At 41.5% G+C, this 22,500-nt stretch overlaps 1 protein-coding gene and 1 long non-coding RNA gene across 2 annotated transcripts in view; one reads left to right on the top strand and one right to left on the bottom strand.

Annotated features, from left to right (window-relative positions):
• kctd16b (potassium channel tetramerization domain containing 16b) overlaps positions 1 to 22,500 on the bottom strand; it is a gene marked incomplete at both ends in the record, with an annotated part of 161,336 nt that overhangs the window by 48,480 nt on the left and 90,356 nt on the right. The window lies entirely within an intron of this gene.
• On the top strand, positions 4,676 to 7,724 carry LOC308091150. The gene is made up of 4 exons (XR_013933672.1): positions 4,676 to 4,826; positions 5,448 to 5,523; positions 6,316 to 6,429; positions 7,351 to 7,724. It is a non-coding gene; the product is annotated as an uncharacterized lncRNA (long non-coding RNA).

The following is a 22,500-nucleotide window of genomic DNA, read 5'->3' as shown; positions in this document are numbered from 1 at the left end:
CCTCTGCCCCTCTAAAAGGACTGGGGAGATGAAAATGAAAAGGAACAGCAACAGAGAACAGACTGTTCTTCATTTCTGCAACCCCCCACCCCCCCCCCCCCCCCCCCTCTCTCCTCTCCTCTCCTCTACTCTCCTCTCCTCCGGCTCTGGGCTGTGTGGGTGGGTGATGAGGGCCGCCGGACATTGAAATGCCCGAACGTTTCGTCCCTCTGTCAACTTATCGCTGCCTCCAGGCGAGGTGTAGCTCGATGGCTCGCTTCAACAACACAGTTGTCTAGAGTGAAAGGCAGGTCAGCTGAATCGCAGCGGGATTGAATTGAGCAGCTCCTCTCTGGGCTCGGATGAGACTGTACTCACAGTGTAGCTCTTGAAGATGTCTTTTCATTCTGTAGACCAGTGGTTCTCTATACGTCAGGGGTCCAAAATGGATCATTAAGGGTATGTAACTTTGAGAGAGTACAAATGAATCCATTGTTTATCTTCTGGAACCCCGATCTGCACGGTACAATGTGTTAATTTAACTCTGAGGGTGTCCAAATGGAACCGTAATACGGGTCCATTTGGTTTCATTTCTACAAACCTCAGAGAGACCTGTAAAAGGGTCAATTTGGGCCCCCCATGGTGGTCCCCGGACCCGAGCAGTGCACGAGAGAATCCTAATAAACGAAAGGCTTGACATGTAGCGCGGTATATGCTTCATGTGTATTGGTGAACTGTGTCTTCTTTGTATTCCTTTGCACTGCCGCAGTCTGAGGGGGAAAAAACACGATTCTCATGTATCTCAGGTGGCATGGTAAAGAAACATGAAATGTGCTGAGAGGGGTATGCAACATGTCTTTTGGAGGCACTCGAGTCCTCGGGCAGAAATTCCAGCCTCAGAGTGACTCTCGGGTGCAAGGAGTTATGGGGCCGGGCTCACACCCAGCACTATAACTATAAAGAGAACTATGAAGATATAGTTTTAAAATGTGTTCTGAGTTAAGCACACCACAACTATAACAAAGACAATGGTGAACGATAGCCTATAGCTATAGTTATTGTTATAGTGCTTGGTCTGAATGGTCCTATAGATCCAGTCTCTGCCATCAGTGAATTGAGAATATTCAGAAACACAGGGCACATATGCCTCCTCCTCCATGCAGAGACTTTGCAGGCTTTCTCCCTCATGCTGGACACAGACCTCAAGATGTTTAAATTCCTAACAGGTCACGAGTGGAAAGGTTCATTTCACAGTAAAAATCAAGGACCATTTAAGAGCTTATTGCTGTTCTACCCCCTTGAAACGGCCAATTTGTGATACAAATTGGCCTGGGAGTTGTGTTGAGGTGAGCTTGTTTCGACATGCCCGACACAGAGACGTTGCTCGTATTACTCCACCATAATTGGAAACACTTCATGGCCGACCAGTGTCGGAAATTAGTGGAGGCAAAGGGCATAGAAATCCCAGAAAACTTGTAAAAGTCCATGACCGAAGGGCAAAAAACTGCCCCAAAGTTTCAGGCTGTCTTTCAGAGTCATATGAAACTAGTCTAACATAGTGGTTCTCAAAGTGGGGTCCGGGGACCCCCAGGGGTCCTTGTGGAGGTTCCAGTGGGTTTCCAGCTAAATTAGTTAATATAGCATCGAAATCAGTCTAACCACTTGAACCCTATATACGTCGGCCATTTGAAAATGGCAGACGATCTACTCGCAATGTTTCAAGAGCTTGTAGATCTACTATTTTCAAAAAATGAATATTGTATGGGGGTCCCTGGCACAAATTGTTTTCAGATGGGGGTCTGCGGCCAAATACATTTTAATTTGGATGGTCCTTGACATTAAAAGGTTTGAGAACCACTGGTCGAACACACATCCATGACACACATTCCGTCACCTTCTTAAAATAATGATTTTTTTTTGAATGAAAATTATATTTTCGCCAAAATCAGCTCTTCATGACACTGCATGGCCACCTCTGGTAAGATCTCCTGTATCCTAATTGAAAAGGATCATGCTGTTCCCACCCCAGAAGTATAATGGCCTATCTCAAGAGTGACATACTGTAACATAACATAACATGATTTGGGCCAATTGTTTTGGCCTAAGTCACATTGTATTGTGACTTATAGGCCAAACAAATGGCCTAAGTCTGGTTTATAATTGCCTGACTGACTGACATACAGTGTTATGTGTATGTCAATAGGCATATATTATTGTTATAAACGTTTTGGGTGAAAGGATTAAGAAACATCATATAGTTTGTTTTGGTTCAGTTCTTTTCTGTTTTCTGAAAAACTTGAAAACATGACATTATTTTAAGAAGGTGACGATACACTGAAACACACACCGTTAAAAGAGTTCCAACTGTTACCGAAGAAAGCGAGTCAAGCGACCCCAAAAATCCTGGCACCAAACTACCCCCAGCAAATCCCCTCTGTCGGGTGGAAACCTCATATGTCCAAAACTGTTACTTTTCAGGACAACATTTAAGCCAATCAGGAGAGAGCACTGAAAAGGCATTTTCTGTTATAAAGAGCTGGAGAGACATGGAGACTCCTTTTACTGAACACACACTCTATAGCAATGAGTAGCCTACTATCAGAATATAAAGCTAACACTTATTTTAACCAAAGTAAATCACTTAATTTACGAAATAACACAAAAAGTTAGAATATGGAGATAAGAGGTTTCTGCCTGACGGCAACGAAATAAGAAAGCTGACGATTCTACAACTGAAAGATGGATAATAAACTGGCCTTGGTGTTGAAGAGGTGAATGAGATGACTCTCCTCTTCTGTAAAGCGTGCAGAGCTCAGCATAGCCTTGGACTGCTAAAACACTTTATCAGAACGACTTTGATAAAGGAAGCAAGCAGCTGAAAAAGTATTCCGCTTACATCGTCATCACACAACCAAGCGTCATCAGTTTGCTTATTGGCAAGTAACGTTAGCGCTAACGCGACAGAGCAGTGGTTCCCAAACACTGGGTCGGGACCCATGTTTGGGTCGCGGACCGATTTTTATGGGTCATGAGTAAATATATATTTTTTCATTTCCTATTTTTTTTTCAATTATTATTACAATAGATTTATTTTTTTTAGAAGTAAAAAAAATCTAACATTTTCAGAAATTGTATGTACAGTAAATACCATATACAGTAGTTACACCTACATCACACTGCCAAACCGACTGATATGCCCATATATGGAGATCTCTATCTGTCAGTCCTTGTGATCCCAGGCTACGAATCTGCCCTGCTGGAAGGAAAGTGACATATCTGTCCTCTCCTTGTTTAAACTTTAGCCTCCTTGATTCCATGGAGTTTCACTTTTGCTCTTAGGCCTACAGCCTATTGGCAGTCAGTGTTGCCATGTCCGTTTTTTATAAGCAACGTTGGGCTTCTTTTTCTGTGAAGTTGCTTGTAAATATTGGTAGTTGCAGGTTTTTGGGCTTGTTTCTAAAGTGCAGTTGCTTATTTGGGCTTGCTTCCAAATGTTTCAATCATTATTCAAATATTTTCACGTCATGGACCCCAAAATGGACCCCAAAATATCTATTTGTCCCTAACCCGCATCTGAAAATGTTTGGTGCCAGGAAGCCCCGTACCAGATTTGTGTTGTTAGAATGTTTAAAAAATCTTCCAAATATTCCACATTTATTTCAAGATTTTCTGAAAATAGCAGATCTGCAAGCTCGAAGATTGGCTTTTTTCAAATAGCTGATTTATACAGCACTATAGGTTCTGCGCGGCCCGAACACCTACGTCACACTGCCCATCCGACCGATATGTCTAAGTCATAGTGTCGGGGCTTTGTCAGAGTACCCGTTGTACCCGTCTGTCTGTGCCCCTTTAGTGCCCAACTGCCCATATATGGAGATGTCTGTTTCTGTCTGTCTACCTGTGTCCCTTTACCCATATAATGGAGATATATGTCAGTCCTTGTCCCTTTTATGCCCATATATGGAGATACATGATTTCATATGCCCATATGGGCATGCTGATATGCCCATAAGGAGATATCTGTATCTGTCAGTCCTTGTCCCTTTTATGCCCATATATAGAGATTCCTGATGTCATGTATATGTCCATATATTGGCATGCCCTCTTTTGTGCCCATATATAGAGCTGACTCATGGTGTCTTTATTGTTGTCATAGTGATGTGGCCGTGGTTTGTTTATGGCTGAGTCAGCATGACGTCAGACAGAGGTCCACCCGCCGGCCCGCCCAAGGATATCGGTTTAAAATGCTTACAGCATTGGTTCTCAAAATGGGGTCCGGGGACCCCCAGGGGTCCTCGGAGGGGTACCAAGGGGTCCCCAGCAAAATAAGTTAATATAGCGTCACAATCATTTTAACCACTTTAACTATAGTTTATAGTTTGGCAATTCAAAAATAGCAGATATACAAGCTCATAGCGCGGCACCGAGTGCTATGAGCTTGTAGATCTGCTATTTTTTAAAAATCATGAAAACCTCTTTGAATATACTGTATATATATTTTTAAAGCGAACATTTGTAACTCAAATCTTTGCTTCTGGGGGGTCCCTGGAACAAAATATTTTGAGATGGGGGTCCGTGACTTGAAAAAGTTTGAGAACCACTGGCCTATACAGTCGCTTCTATTGGGTTTGTTTTCCTGGACCTGGTTGCTTATTTCTGAAAATCTGGCAACGCTGCTTGCGGTCATGAAACGAAACCGAAACCAGAGCTTTGGGAACTCAACTCAGATAAAGTTTTTGTTGTGGCTAATTCATGCTTCCTCATATAAATACGACACTAGCCATATATAAACCAGACACATAACAGCAGCAGGGAGAGCCGTGGCTGTGTTTACTTCTATCATTAAGGTTTGTGTTAGTTTTGATGTTTAAATTAACACGTTGTTAAAGTTAGCTTCTCATCAACATAATGTTACTGTTAGCCGAGTAAAATTGAGGAGCTAATGATCAGTGCTGTAAAGTAACCAAGTAAATGTACTCAAGTACTACTGTACTTGAGTACATTACTTTACTGGAGTAGCCTATTTCCAATTTTCTGTACTTTTTCTTCTACTCCACTACATTTCAGAGGCAAATATTGTACTTTTACTCCACTAGTTACTTTGTAGATTTTGATTATTATTACAAAACATACATTAACCACTTCAGCCCAACATGTCGGCCATTTGAAAATATAGCCGATCTAAACATTTTATACATTTGAAAACGTGTGAAATGGGACCTTCTGCATAATGAGTACTTTTACTTTTCGTACTTTAAGTATATTTTCATACCAATACTTTTGTACTTTTACTTATAAGTAAATTTTTAATTCTGAACTTTTTAGAGTACTTCTACATTGCAGTATTGATACTTTGACTTCAGTAAAAAATGTAGTACTTTTTACACCACTGCTAATGATTGAGGAGCTATTTCAGCTCCTCAGTAACAATATCAATATCATGTGAATGTTGGCTTCTTGTGTTTCAGCTCTGTGAAGTGTGACTCAACATGAGGTGTGGATATCTGTTGTGGCTGATCGCTGCAGTGTGCATGTTTGGACTGGGTAAGGTCAATGACAATCAATAAGTATAAATATTGATCAGAATATGATGCATGAGCTCAATAAGAATAGTATTGATCATGACATATGAGCTCAACAAGTAAAATATTGATAACACAATATGATATAATAAGCACTAAATAAGTATAGTTTTGATAACATTATAATACAAGTGCACAATAAGTATTAATATTGATAGCTCAACAAGTATAATACTGATAACACAATATGTGAATTACTAATTATAATATTGATAACAATACTTTGTATAAGCTCAATAAGTACAGTAAACCACATTTAAAACAAGGGGAGTATTGCTATTACTCATGATAGACACACACATACACACACACACGCACGCGCGCACACGAACACACACACACACACACACACACACACGCACACACACACACACACACACACACACACACACACACACACACACACACACACACACACACACACAGTCACACACACACATGTGTGTGTGTGTGTGTGTGTGTGTGTGTGTGTGTGTGTGTGTGTGTGTGTGTGTGTGTGTGTGTGTGTGTGTGTGTGTGTGAATTATGGATAGATACTAGTAGAAGTAATAGTTATGTTTCTCCAGTGTTATTAATGGGTCTCAGTAGCACCGTGTTTTGTTGTTGTTGTTGTTAGGACTGTCACGAATAAAAAATGTAAGTTGACGATTAATTGTCTTAATTAAATGTGATTAACGATTGTAGTATGTAATAATTGTGACAGGCCTATTGTTGTTGTTGTTATCAATGTTAATATAATATGATATTGTTGTAGGTGTGGGTCTGCAGTGTTACTCGTGTCCCGCTGGTGCTGCTGAACGCTGTGAGAACGTGACGACATGTACGGGTGGACTGGACTCCTGTCTGACACTGAAGGCCAACACTGGTGGTGAGACACACATACTGTACACGCACGCACACACGCACACACACACACACAGAAATAAACAAGATAATTCATGTATTTCTCCCATAGTAAATTAGTAGAGTAATGTGTACTGCAGTAGTATTGATGCTATTGATTATAATTAAAGTAAATAAAAGATGAGTGTTAAAACTTTAAAATGTACTGCTTTCTATAGTTTTAGCAATTTTCGTGATATTTTTTTACAGTGGGCGGGGGCATTCTGTCCAGTGGCTAAATATTTTACACAATAACCCGGTGTTTTCTTTATTATTATTTACAGTAGCTCTTCTAGCCCCCAATAACTCACGTCTGGCCATCAAAGACCATGGGACCTTTTTTATTGTGTAAAAAAGGCCACCGGACAGAATGCCCCCCTGCCCACTGTAAAAAATATCGCAAAAAATGCTAAAACTATAGAAAGCAGTGAATGAAAAATAAATAACACTCATCTTTTATTTACTTTAATTACAAGCTAAAATATAAACCTTGGTTGTAAAAAAACAAAGTTGTCCTTTAAGTTCTCATGACATGTACTAATGTTCTGATGTTCGGTTTCAGGGCTCAAGTAAATTGTAATTGTTGATTGTTTTTGTTTTCATTCATAACATAGCTGCATACAGTATGTTATGTTATGTAATGCAACGCAACGCGTTGCGAAATTGAATATCGGCTATTGTATGTATTTTTACGGAACACTGTTTACAACAAAGTAGGAATAGGGCTTAAGTGGTATAGGGGCTAATCGATTAGATTTTTTTTGCATTGATTCGTTGACCATTTATTTAAACAAAAAACACTTTATTCGCTAAGAAAATAATCGATTGTTGCAGCTAGTTGGATTTTAATAAAAAAATGCAAATCAACCCCATTGCTGCTGGGTTGACTTAGTTTATTTTTTTACAGTAACAGGTTTTTGCTGTAACCGTGGCAAAGGGCTTGCACTGGGCACTAGTAGGGCATTGAGGGAGACAGCTGAGGGCAGGGATTTGACATCAAAGGAGACCTGACCTACAGAGACACAGCTTCAGAGGAACTGTCTTCTTCTTAGCTCCACACCATGGAGCTTCTGCTTTCCCTGAATCCACTTAAACAAAAGACCTCAGGCACGTTCCCACACTTTCTTACGTCATACACTTTCTCACGTCTCTTTTCCAAGAACTGACACTTTCCGGAACCTGTGTAGTTCTGTTATTGTTTTTTGTTTACAGTACGTTCCCGTTATAACCTGAACCACCCCTGAGAGGGGAAGTATGTCATAATAAAACAAACTAAACATATTTTTTTCGTCGTTGTGTGGTGAAATTGTACTGTACATCGGTTATTTTTGCTATTTCAGTAAAATTTTGAGTTCTGGGTTCCCACAACTGAGGGTTAGTACCTCCTGTATCACGCTTCCTCAGTCTGAAGAGCCCGAAATGTCACAGCAGCACTCAGGTGCAATAACAAATTCTACTACTGGAGCGTACCCACTTTAAGTCATGTTTGTGTCGCCGACACATTTAGTGAAAATAGAAGATCTACGGCTATTTTCACTAGTTTGGTTCGCGGGGAGACATCAAATTTCTCTTTTGGGTCTGGAGCTAATAGGTTTGGGAACCACTGATTGAAGTGACAGTTAGGGTAAAGGTCAAGTGCCATGTGCAGGTTAAGAAACAACATACTGTAGGTACAGAGACACATTCAGTTATTCTCAACCACGGAACCATCGACAATCAAATGTATAGTTCATTGGAAGGGAGGCATCACAGCAGGCATAATCATTGCTGTCACGGTCATGGCCTCTGCCCCTCTCCAGGTTGTCCCTGCGTAGCCTCTGCCCCCCCCCCCCTTTTTCTCTCTCCAGTTTTGCCTTCATTCCCCTCTGCCACTCTCCCCCACCCCACTGTTCCTACTCCCTGCCCTGATTGCCCTGAGTGGACTCACTTCTGGGTGCCAGCTGTGCCGAGTTAAGCTCAGTACAAGATTGCCTGACAGTTCATTTCCTTGCTGGATCATTGTCTTGGTTTTGTCTGTCAGAGATTTGCTCCTGTTCACTTAAGTTTTAGTTAGAGTGTTCTTGTTGTATTAGTCTAGTGTTGTGATTGTATTGTGAGAGCTTGTGAACTTTGTGTGATAGTGTTCTTCTGTACTGTTAAGTGTTATATAGTTAAGTCTATGTGTAGGCTGTCCTTCGTGTCTCCTGCGCTTGGGTTCGGGGTTTTGAGTTCCTGCTTTTGGGTCCTGGCTGCCATTATGTTCGAGAAGTCGCTCCTGACAATTGCTTTGTATCTGATCACAACATTAACATCACACTGACCTGAGGCAGGTGTACATAATGATATTATAGAATACACACACACACACACACACACACACACACACACACACACACACACACACACACACACACACACACACACACTTTAAATGGAACATTTTCTAGACTTCCCTTACCCTCTAAAACTTTAAATAGATCTCTTTCTCACTGGTTACTAGCTCATCATTCCTACCTCATAAAAGCCTGGACGTTCTTTCATTCAGCCAGCATCTCTCTTCTATCTCATACAGTAAATAACAGCATTCTTCCCCTCTCCTCAATAAATCACTGGTCTTCTGCAGCAAGCCAGCCAGGTTTTATGAGGAATTCAAGGTCATCAGTTTAATTCTGTTTTGAAATGGGAAGTGAGTTGAGCAACAGTCTTTTGTAGAAGTAGGCTACAGCTTTTAACCTGGCGTCCCTATTTTGGGCATAGGAGAAGGTTATCAAAAGATTTCCAAAATATTCAAAATATTTTGAAATTGTACGGGAAAAGTTTCAAAAGTGTCCAGCGATTTAAATAAATATTTCCGAAAATAGCAGATTTGCAACCTCACAACGCATCATAATCAAATTGTGAGCTCGTAACTCTGCTAACTCTGCTATAATATTCGGTACAACGTTGTGCCACACCGCCACGCAACAGCGGTGTATGATGTGAAGTATGAATCAGGCTTAAGTGGTTGAACATCAAGGAAAAGGTCAAGGTCTGCACTCAAGAAAAATGGCAGAACTTCTGTTAAATAAATCTGTCTAATGCAATGCATTTTCATTTCGAGGACCCCAAGTTTGATATGCATTTAGCCACAGACCCCCATTTGATGTGATTTATTTATTTATTTATTTATTTATTTCTGGGACCCCAATCTATACTGCAAAATCCTCATTGTTTATTTAACTCTGACAGTGTACAAATGGGACCAAGTGGTTCCATTTGTACACTTAGAGTTACGGACCCGTAAGGGTCCATTTAGACCCCTGATGGTCCCTGGACCTACGTTCAGAAACTGTTTTATAACATACTGTATACAGCATGCATATATTGGTCAACAGCTCCAGCTCTGCAGTTCTGCTGAAGCATTCAGTGATGGATTCTGACCAGAAGCTTGGGTTGTATTTGGGTAAATATGTTATAAGTCCAAATATTTACCTTTACCAGATGCCTCTGCGTGCCGTGAGTGGAGAATGTGTCTTTTCACTGTTTGGTTTGATTAAATAAAAACAAACAATTCAAATCAAAGCTATTTAAAAACTAAGCTGACAATATACATTATTAGATTAGCAGTTTTTTAGGTAGTGTAAAAGAGAACCGTTTTCAGCTTTGACTTGAACATGATGAGTCAGGCCTTGTCTAATATCTAACAATATTTTGAAACGAACAGTAGTATGTTATTCCAGGTCTTTGAGGCATGATAACAAAGCGCTGCTTCACTATGTTTTGTTCTGACTCTTGGGGCAAATAATAGGCTAGCCCCAGATGTCCTGACGGTCCTGGACACAAGCACAAGCATAATAGTGTCTTTTAGAGGCTATGCTCATTCACACAGTAAAGAAGCAACAGATAAAGATGGTTGAATCAATACTTGAAAAATACAAAATGTTATCCACACTCCCACTGTAATCTTTGAGTAAACCTTTGTATTTTTGAACTTTATTCTTTTATCCAGCACCCGTTGAGTTTGACTTGGATGTTTGTGCACTATCTTGGACTGCTTTGAATCAATATTTGGATTTATAATATCACGGCCAGATAACTGCAGGACACAAGGTTGAACCAAAGTTCAACATCACTTTAAGTACACAGGTCCAGGTTTCCAGCCTCCATGTTGTCTTCCACTCATCCTCAAATCCTCCTCAAATATTTATCACCCTCCTTTTCGACTTCTGTTTTTCTTCTTTCCCTCACAAACTGGGCCATACATTTTTTTATTGAGCTGTGTGCACTTTCAGGAGAGTGAGGGTTAGGCTTGTCTGAGACGTCGGTATGCTGTAGGCAGAGATAATGTGGCATTCTGGGATGAATACAGTTTTTATTTATGTGCTTTGTCACTTCATCCTCACCTCACCTTTTCCTCGCCTCGTCTCGTCCTTCTTTTTATTCATTTTCAACAGTGTCGTCGCATCTGAAGATCTACACTCCATTCCTCTTACCTCCTGCCTGATATTGGCCTTACACCACCCTGTTTCCCTGGCTTGTTCTAAATGTATCTCTACCCAAACCTGGGACTGTAATATACACAGTAAATACATGATTATATAGTAATGACATTGGTAAAATAGACTCTCGCTCCTCTCTCCTTCTCTCCTTTCATCTCATATCCTCCCCTTCTCACCCCCCTCTCTTTTAGTTATGTGATGGTCCGGTAGATCATGCTGAAGTATAAAATGCGTTTTGATGTACTTGTAGACACAAAAAAGTAAAACCCTAAACAGTATATGCTTCGTTGTATGTCAATAGTGACAACAGCAGATCTACAGAGAGCAATGTGCAAGGCGTGCTCTTTTAGCATAGTGTGACTATAATGACATACCCAGAACAGGGACACTAAGGGTTCCTGTGGTTAAAATGGTTTTGTAATGTATTATGCAGTGGTGGAAAAAGTACTCAAATGTGTAAAAGTATCAATACTGCAATGTAGAAATACTCTGTTACAAGTAAAAGTCCGGAATTCAAAATGTATTTGAGTGAAAGTACAAAAGTATTGGTATCAAAATGTACTTAAAGTACCAAAAGTCTTCTGAAAATAGCACATCTACAAGCTCACAATGCGTCGCATCGCGACGCATTGTGAGCTTGTAGATCGGCTATTTTCAAATGGCCGAAATGTATATAGGGCTGAAGTGGGTAATGTATGTTTTTTAATAATAATCAAAATCTATAAAGTAACTAGTAACTAAAGTTTTCAAATAATTGCAGTGGAGTAAAAGTACAACATTTGCCTCTGAGATGTAGCAGAGTAGAAGTAAAAGCACTGAAAATTGGAAACACTCCAGTAAAGTACTTAAGTACAGTACTTGAGTAAATGTACATAGTTACTTTACACCACTGGTAATGTATATGTAGATTTCCATTTCCAAAGAAAACCTCTCTCAAAAGCTTCAGCCCGCCTGTCCCTCAGCCTGTCCCCACCTCCTCTCTCCTGCTGTCTACACATCCTCTCTCTCCATCTCCTTCTCGTGTCCCCTCTTCTCTCAGTCACTCCACACAGCTCTCCATCTCTCTGCCGTACGTTGTCACATATTCATGAGCCTCTGGTGCAGCGCCGGGTTATTTACTCAGAGGGAACTCTATAAATCAACCCTGCCCTCACGCATGTGTCTGTGTGGCCGTGCGTGTGAGTGTCGGCACGTAGCCGTGTGTGTGTGTGTGTGTGTGTGTGTGTGTGTGTGTGGTGTGTGTGTGTGTGTGTGTGTGTGTGTGTGTGTGTGTGTAGAGACAGTTTATGTGCAAATAGAATAGCGCGTGTCTGAGTGATTTTGTGAGTGTATAGTGCCTTTAACAGTTTATGCCATACAGTGTATGATAAACATGATGCAGTCAAAATACAGCAGATGAATAGCATCAACAGCACAGCTTCAAATATGATCCAGTCCTCCTCCATTCATATAACAAAGTGCAATGCAGCATCTGTCTCTGTGTGAATCCAACAAGCACATGCCACATGTGTGGGATCAAAGGCTTCATCAATACAGCCGACAGAGGATGCATTTCAAATGTTTGCTATACCAACATCAGCCGAGCGTCTCATCTATATATGAACACACTGTATGGGGGAGGAAGCCGGGCGAGGAGGGTGGTATTTGTCACTGGATGCAATCCTATACTACGGACTGGGACAGCGCCTGTCGGTGGTGAATGTTGAGAGGGAGGAGAAATAGGAAGCGACTCTAAGTCCTCAGTGGGGGGCTCCTCACTGGTAGTGTAAAACAGCACTGGTAAGCAGTGAGAAGAATTAATTGGCATAACGACTAATGCAATTTATTCTAATTTATTTGTACCTTCATTTATACAGGTAATCTCACTGTGACTTATGTCCCATTCTCAAGAGAGACCTGGTTTGGACGGTATCAACTATCAACTGCAGTCAAATCCAGTCAAATCCGATTCAGTTCTCATATCCGATCTTTAGGCCCGACTGTTCACACTGCATTTGCAAGTGATCAGATCGGATATGTCACAGATCTGTGTGTTCAGACTGATTTAAACAACGGCAACCCAAAGCTGCCCTGCGTTGACATACAGTATCTGCTTTGGTTGCCGTGGTAACATATATTGCCTTGTTCCTGTACATTCCTGCAAGTTTGGTTTGTACTGAGGCATCCCCCCAAATTGCTAGGAGGAGACATTGAATTTCTCCGTCTGTCCACTGAATGCTGCTCGCCATTTCTTCTGTAAATCTTATGCTGCTCTATAGTTTTGTTTTCCCTTGCGCTCTCGTAAATCAAAATCAATTCTCGCACTCTGTAATGACATCAGTGGCGCTCAGGTCGCGCTGCCAGTGACGTTTTGGACAGTTTGATATGCCACTTGGGTGGTTAGAGCAGGTTACTGCATTCAGACTGAGACACATCTTTAGAAATCAGATTTGAATCATATTTGAAACCACCTCTGAATGTGGCTCAAATTGGATAATGTAAAAACTGGATTCCATGTGACCTGTCTCTATTCAGACTTCATATAACAAATCGGATTTCAAGATAGCCTATGGCATAGATCTGATTTAGGCTGGATTTGGCTGCGAGTCTAAGGGGCCAGTCTGAGATTTTTACATTGACGCCAATACGGAAGAGACAGTTCATATGAATGGCCTGTAGTTTCGCTGTTTTACCCCTGCTGGTGTCAGAAAGAATTCATTTTAACGCAAGCGGATGGGTTTTTGACAAACTTTAGACTAGATTGTCTTACCTTAATAAAAATTGTCATAAATACTATATGCTTCCAGTCGCTAGTTTAAAGTCTCCTTTCAATCATCATGATTTTGGTAAACTATGGTCCCATTTATTTTAAAATTGACGATAAAGTAGGGTATGCTCTGGGAGGGGCGGGATGATTTGATTGACAAGCTACACAACCAATAGCATTCATTCCCCACCCCCGCTTTTGATTGACAAGCTACCCAACCAATAAGGGTCTGGTTTCATTCTGCAGGATATGACGCGAAATGACGCGATATTGAAAGATGGCGGATTGCACACAGCTGAACAATCGGCTTCATTTACGGTCTGTAGAGTCTATGGGCGTAATGCTGTCCATTCATTTTTGCCAACGCAGCGGAAGTGGAGCTTACTATGAAACCGTGCTCGGCTTGTGGGTGTGTGTCTCTGTCCGTGTCTCTGTGTGCACTGCTGTGTGCACTGCCTGTGTGCAGCCAAGTAAATGTCCAATATAGACGTACCATACATCAAATGAAAGGCCACGCCCCGGAGAAGGCTCCTAAAAACTCCCCATTGAAACCCCATGTTAAATGAAAAGTGCCCGAATCGCTCCGAAACACCCCCCCTAAGTGGGGGTCTACGAACAAATACTTCGGGCCTCGGATTTTGGCTCCGCCCCCCGGAAGTGGGTGAAACAGGCACTTCAAACACTTTGTTGAATTGTTCAAAAACATTCAACGTTTTTTTTTTTTGTGAATTTGTATTTTTTCTAAGATGCTCCTTTTAACGCAGAAATGTTTTGTTTTTTTTTAGTATTTTTTTTTATTGGTTACTTTTTCTGTAATAATTTTTTTTCATTATTATTATTATTTTTTTTGCGTTCGCCTCCCTCGTTCACACGTCTTACTTGTATACAGTCTATGGTCTAAACGGAGCCAACAAAATAACTAAATTGGGGAGTAAAAGGTGTAAAAATAATAGACTACACTACAGTAAATTAATAGGAGGGGAAAAAAGCTATGTAGGAAAGAGTCACTGTTACTGGTTTGGCCTACAGAGCACATATATTTCAGATTTTGCAACCAGCATACCACATGCCATGCTCATTGTATTACTAACCACTATAACCACTCAAATCCTGTATACTATAGTGTTGGTTTCACTCAGGGGGTTTCACTTGACCCCCCTCCTTTTTTCCTCCTCCACACCAAATCTCTTCACCGAAAATAGGTGATTTACAAGCTGACAGCGTGTCACGCTGCGACGCGTTGTCTGTCAGCTTGTAGATCAGCTATTTTCAACGAATGTTCGCCTATTGTGACATGCCCAGAATAGGAAAGCTAGGGTTCATGAGGTTAATCCTGGCTTCCCTATTTGGAAACGTCTATGTATGCTAAATGTTTTATGGCTTATGGCTTATGTTATTGGTTAACACATAGGCCTACGGCAGTGGTAGCAGAAATGTACACATTTCAAATATTTAAACTGTACAGGAACTACGGGCTTTAAAGGTGAAAAGAAGCGACCTCAAAACGGCTGTGTAGCTGCTTTCTCTGGCTGACATAATGATTTGGAGGTTATGGCTCAACCATCTGAAGCCTGCCAAAGTGACGGACGACAAGCACAGTGAAATGGCTGTGAAAGGTGGCAAAATGTTTGTTCTCCCGGGAACCGTTGTGTTTCTATTCTCAGCTAAAGGGGACGTAAAGATGTCACGCGTCTCAGATGGACACCGGTCGGTGACACGGGCAATGATTGGTGTCACGCCCCCCTCGGGGGGGGGGGGGGGGGTGGGGGGGGGTGGGGGGGGGGTGGGGGGGGGACTTTCACACCCTGGAGTCGGTATGGTCGCTGTTTCAATATGAGCTTACTGTAATGGAGATACTGTAGTTTACAGCATTCTACTCTCACCCCTTCTCACCTGTATGTGCAAGCATTACCACGAGAGAGAGAGAGAGAGAGAGAGAGAGAGAGAGAGAGAGAGAGAGAGAGAGAGAGAGAGAGAGAGAGAGAGAGAGAGAGAGAGAGAGAGAGAGAGAGAGAGAGAGAGAGAGAGATAAGTCGATCAATGATTGACTAATAAAAACAGTGTTCATGTGTAGGGAACTGTTATGATTATATGATTTGGACTGAGAGAGTTAGACTCCTATAGGACCACAGGCAAGGTCAAATAAATTCACAACAATGTAACTCTGACCATGTCGAGTTTATACAGTAGAGTTTCAGGGTCAATGTAAAACTCTGGATGTTACTGTGTAGGGATGGAGAGAAGAGAGGATGGATGAAGCAGACATATATAAAATTGCAGCAATTTTCCACCATTAGTCTTACGTTCAGATTCACTTTGCCAGCTCTCCGCCAGCCTGCGCCATAGACCCAAAATAGCCGTCTGTCTTCAATTATGCATAGTGATGGAAATAGACAAATTGCAGCAGAACAAATCCCCCCCCCCCCTCTCTCTCTCTCTCTCTCTCTCTCTCTCTCTCTCTCTCTCTCTCTCTCCTGTCTTTCTTTAACACATCCTGCCTTGCAGGGATGGACAGTAGAGCAATGGATGGTACGTATCCAGAATCAACAATGAGGGTCTTTTCTTTTTTTTAAATAGTCAGGGACACTTTATTTAGCAATTAACATTTCCATTTTGAGCTCCTGACCCCCTTTGACGCAGGCTCTTGCAGTGTTTTATGTGTACTGTGTGTGTAAAGCGTTTGATATTTAAGTAGCTTCAGTGTATAAAGTGCCTGCGGTGCATATACTTAAATACCAAACACCACGTCAAACATCATCAGGCTGTTCTGGCTTGATTTCATGGCATCAGCGTTACTCAGCTGTTTCCAGTGGTGGGAAGTAACTAAGTACATTTACTCAAGTACTGTACTTGAGTACAATTTTGAGGTACTTTTATTCAGCTGTTTCCAGTGGTGGGAAGTAACTAAGTACATTTACTCAAGTACTGTACTTGAGTACAATTTTGAGGTACTTTTACTTTACTTGAGTATTTCCATTGTTCAATACTTAATACTTCCACTCCACGCCATCTCAGAGCGAGAGGTGTACTTGAGATCTTGTACTTTTTATTTGACTACAATTCTTTTTGACTACATGGAGATAGTTATAGTTACTTTGCAGATTTAGATCATTATTACAAAACACAGATTACCCGTTTAAACCCTATGTTATACTACTGCTATTCAAAAATAGCCAATCTACAAGTACTTCTATTTGAGTACTTGTACTTTGGTACTATGTATATTTCGATGCCAATACCGTTGCACTTCTAATCAAGTCAAAAATGTAATACAGGCCTTTTACTTGTAGCAGAGTGTTTTTATATTGTTGTATTGCTGCTTTTACTTTTCGACTCTGTCGGGTGGAAACCTCATACGTCCAAAAACTGTAACTTTTCAGGATTCAAATTCAAAAACAGGAAAAGTAGCAGATCTACAGGCTCAGTACGCGTCGCTTCGTGCCACGTTTCGAGCTTGTAGATCTGCTACTTTTGATACTTTTGTGTGACACTATAGATCAAGTAGGGAGTTCATTTAAAAATAAGAACACAAAAAGTTAGAATATGGAGATAAGAGGTTTCTGCCCGACAGCAACTTTATGTAAAAGATTAGAGTATCTTCCAACTGTTTCCTCTGCTGGCCAATTTCAACCTCGTATTGCAAATGTTTACTGTCCCTCAGCACAATAACGTGGATGTATCTTATTGTACGATTCTGTACAGCCGCGAACAGCAGCTCTGTGCGACCATCATAATAAACTTTATTTGGATAGCACGTCTTTTTGTTTAACGCTGTGTTTACAAAGTGCTCTAAAAGTCACATAAAAGGAAACATTATAGCCAATAAAAAAGAAATTGAAGCAAGTAAAAAAAAAATGAGGCACCGCAAGATCCAAGGTAGGACTAAGACAGTAAGATGGTATAAAAGTCAAAATGATCACATAGTGTAAAAGAGGCGATAAAAGGAATGATTTAATGATAGTGAATTTGCCAGACTCAGCTCCCCCAGGCCAGGCTGATCCTAAACCTAATGGTTCTGCATGGTCAGTGGTGGACGGTAATGAAGTACATTTACTTGAGTACTGCACTTAACCCATTCAATTCGGGAACACATCTTCTGTCAATTTAAGATTTCTTTGGCTATTTTTGAAAAATCATGAAAATGTGTGCAAAATTCAAATCCTTGCTTCTGGGGGTCCCTGGAACAAAATATTTTGAGATGTTCTCAAAAAAAGTTTGAGAACCACTGATATTACAGCAACATAAGATATTAAAAAAACAGAAGTAAAGATTTCAGTTAAAAAAGTTAGCTTTAAAATATATATATATTCAAAGATTTGCACACATTTTTACGATATATATATTCTTTTGCAGATCTACATGCTCTCGAGTGCCATGAGCTATGAGCTTGTATATCTGCAATTTTTCGAGTAGCCAAAGAAATCTAAAAATGACACAGATGCTTTCCCGGTCTTAATGGATTAAGTCATTTAGTATTTGCCTGACTCATGACTTTCACCCCACTACTTTTCAAAGACAAATATCGTTGTTGTCGGGCAGAAACCTCCTATCTCCATATTTTTTCGTAAATCGCCCTATTTGATCACACTACAGCGTCACACGAAAGCATCAAAAGTAGCAGATCCACAAGCTCAAAACACGGCACAAAGCGGCGCGTTTCGAGTGTGTAGATCTGCTACTTTCGAATTTGAATCCTGAAAAGTAACAGCTTTGGACATGAGTTTTCCATCCGACAGAGACAATATTGTACTTTTGACTCCACTACATTTCTAGGAAGGGGGAAAAAAGGACATTATGAATGAATCACTTCAGCCCTATTTCACAGCCATTTCAAAATAGCAGATCTACAACCTCACAACGTGCCACAATGTGACACTATTCTTGATATTTTAAAAACATGCTTTGTAATTGCACTTTTGAATACTTGAGAATTCTTAAAAGCAAGCTTGCTCTAGTACTTTAATTCAAGTAGGAATTTGACTGAGCAACTTCCACTTGGAGTTGAGTAATATTTGACAAAGAATATCTATACTTTTACTGGGGTTGAGTACTTTGCCCGTCATTGGTTCTGATGGGAACAGTGTTGAATCAACCTGTACTTTGGGTGGGTAATAATGAAGGACTATTTTATACTTCATCATTATGACAGTGTCATGCAGAAATTATGACAATAGCCAATCTACAAGCTCACAAATCATGGTGAGGTTGTGCTATTTTCTAACCTGACTCTGTCAAATGGAAGAAGCTTGCGACACACATTTTGTAAATGAGATTTCCGGAGGGAGGGGGGTTTACCAGGCTAGCTATTTTCACCATTCTAGATTGAAGTGATTAAGTCTGTCTGTGGGTTTTATACATATTTTTATTTTATTTTCATTTCCTGAAAAGGGATGTTTTTGGACGTACCCAAGGTTTCCACCCAACAGCAATGATAGTCATTCTACCAGTACATTTGCATAACAGCTATTGCAAATGCCATATAATTACTTAATTCCTAATTGCTAATGATGATTATCTCCCTCTCCCCTCGCTTACGGCGGTAAAGTGAGGGGTGGGCGGGGGGGGGTCACACACGGAGCGTTGTTTACATTTCACAACATTATTCATGAGAACCTCGACTAGGTTCCCGCAATTACAGCCTTTCAAGTGGCTTTCAAAGCGCGCTCGTTACGAATGCAAATAACGTGAGGCTGCCATCACCAGGCACACTGCAAAGCACAGCCACAGGGCCAGGACGTCAGGCTTTATACTCCTTTGAAGAAAAGTCTGTCAAATGAAAGCTAAATAAATACATAATATACAAGTACCGCATCGTGGTTGTGTGCCTCCGCCAACCGGTGGCAATGTACATCCATGTTCCTCCAGACTCATGATATAGCATGTGTACTGAGGACTTTGAAGGAATTTAATGAATGTGTTTTGTGAGGTCCCAACTGGAGGACCTTTGACCCAGTGTTGATTTCGTCGACTAAAAACTATGACGAAAATTGTTTGTCGACTATCTTTTTTCACTGACGAAAACTAAATAATTGCTATGCTGACTAAAACTAAGACTAAATATATTGACCACAAATAAACAAATAAAAACGACTAAATTGTTTGGGAGGGACTAGTGGAGAAGAGATCCAGTAGAACTAAAAGAAAAGTCATTTTATGTTTGGTTGTGCTCAGGTGTTGCGCTCTGAAAATAGTTCACAACGATCGGCTATTTTCAGCATGCAACCAAGTGTAAAATCAGCCATTACGACGCCATCAAGGCACCGACAAAATACATTTTAGTCGACTAAATCAACTGTAGATGTAGTCAACTAAAAGACTAAAAGTAAAACATTTCAGATGACTAATTTATAACTAAACTATTAATTCAAAAGACTATAACAAAAACAGAATAAAAATGTGCGGTCAAAATCCACTCTACTTTGACCTTGACTACCAAATTCTAATCAGTACATCCTTCCAAGTGACCGTTTGTTCCAAATGTGATTGTGAAGAAAATATATCCTGTGGGGAAGAATGGGAAGGATGGGAAGGATGGACGGGTCGACGAACACACGGACAGACACACGGGCAGCCCGAAAATATTGCTCCAACCACGGTTGTCACCAACGGAAGCAGAAAAACAGAGGAAGAGGAGAGACAGCGAGTGAAACAGAGGGAGAAGGATAAAAAGGTAGACAGGGAGGTTAAGAGAAAGATGGAGTGAAAGAAACAAAGAATGAATGGGAGAAAAAAAACAATGAAAGAAAGAAGGACAGGGAGATAGGTGGAATGAAGAGACGGCAGACTTTGACACCCCATTAAAAGTTGTGTGTGTGTGTGTGTGTGTGTGTGTGTGTGTGTGTGTGTGTGTGTGTGTGTGTGTGTGTGTGTGTGTGTGTGTGTGTGTGTGTGTGTGTGTGTGTGTGTGTGTTTCTGAAAGACGTACAGGAGCTGTCATTTAAAGAATATTGTTCCAACGCGTTCTCACTCCCAAGATGGCAAACGGGTGACCTCTTGGGACTGGTTTAGGCAAACGTCAAACGTTTGTCTGGAAGGGTTAATTACAGGAAGGGGGTACCCGCGACGGCACATGTTGACCAGGGGGGATGAAGTTTGCTTTAGACGGCGCGCCTTCGTCGTTTTAACTGTTTTTATGCGGAAGTGCCCGGTACTGACACGTCAAATGTTTTATGTTTGGTCATATTTGTCTCAAGTAGTCACGATGCCGTTTGGGGAGTGGGAGTGTGTTGATTTTTCCGTTGTGGAGTCTCCTAAACCGCCGGTCAGGTGAGTGTCTCCACAGGGTCAGCCAGCGTAGTGACAGCAGAGTGCAGCACTCTGGCCACATGCCAACGAGTCAATTTATATTCTCAATCAGCTTGATGTAATGACACCTGCATGCTGACTGACAGGCTGGAGACAGCTAGCCTGGTAAACCCTCCCTCCGGAAATCTCATTTCCATTTGATTCCAGGAGTGAGTCTGGCCTGATAGCCCATTGTGGGGGTTTCTAGTGGAATTACCAACTAACCGAGCCTATCAGCGTCGTCTCTCATCGTTCTGTGATTGACAGCGACAGTTGTCCGAGTGAGCCCGAATGGGACCGAGTGCAGCCGACAAAAATGGAACGATCCGCCATTGTTCCTGTGGCCAGTTACACTTTTTACTTTCGGTTTTAAAACGATCTTCTTTTTTGAGGCACGGAATTTAGTTTTAAGATATCGTTTGGATAGAATTTAGTTGTTTAACTTCATATATGTGGTCAATTAATCATGACAGAGCCTATTTAAAAATACAAATTTAGAGAACCAGCAGGGGCGGGCAGTGACAGGCATGTATCCGAATAAGGCAACCTATTTTGGGCATGGCCGTCTCAAAAGTCCCGTTGCGTCAGATTAGTCTGGTGAACTGCTGATTGGCTGAAGGGGAAAAACGATCATTGGCTGAAGGGGTTGTCAGTCAACGGTATTACTCCCGCCCAACTCCAGCCCACAGCCAATATTGCAGAATGGGTGATCAGGCCAGACTCACTCCTGGAATCAAATGGAAATGAGATTTCCGGAGGGAGGGTTTACCAGGCTAGGAGACAGCTACGCTGGATTGGTTCTGATCAAGCGTTTGACTAATGCAAGCTGCTCACTCTGCCCCATTCATCGCTGGCTCTCCTTTGCAGGAGGAACACTTCCATGTTCCATGAGAAAAGCCTGGTGAAGATCTAATGCAGAGAGTATCTATAGGGGTGGCTTCCGTCGTACGTATTTCCCCCGGAAAAATGTAGGCACTCAACCGGCTAGGCCTTGCCCGCGTGCCCAGAGCGGGAAGAACTTATGTCTCTATTTTGAATGTTACACAGTCCCCCCCCCCCCCCCCAACCTGAACATTATCCCCCAAATAAACTCAGTTGAACGGTATTCCTGCCTCCTTCGTCTGTTGGTCTGGGCCGGTCCTCACAACGTGCATGGTGTCTTTGTGTGCCATTAAACATCTGGCTCTGTGCTGCTGTGATGTGCGGTGCGGTCGACCCCTCTGTGCAATTCTGTCATCGTTGCTGTCGGGACAGAAACCTCCTATCTCATATACTTTATGTGTTTTTCTTTTCGTAAATTAACGCCCTACTTGATCATAATTGCAGTGTCACACAAAAGTATCAAAAGTAGCAGTTCTGCAAGCTCGAAACGCGGCGCAAAGTGACGCGTTTTGAACTTGCCGATCTGGAACTTTTGATATTTTTTTATTTGAATCCTGAAAAGTAACAGTTTTGGACATATGAGGTTTCCACCCGACAGAGACGTTGTAACTGCAGGGGAGCTGGTAAGCTGACTGCTCACGCGTGTGTGTGTGTGTGCGCGCACACACACACACACACACACACACAC

This window comes from Gymnoscopelus braueri, assembly GCF_963280865.1.
Source record: "Gymnoscopelus braueri genome assembly, chromosome: 8".
Taxonomy (NCBI): Eukaryota; Metazoa; Chordata; class Actinopteri; order Myctophiformes; family Myctophidae; genus Gymnoscopelus; species Gymnoscopelus braueri.
Note: the sequence above shows the minus strand (reverse complement) of the source record. Positions and strands in the feature narration are given on the sequence as shown.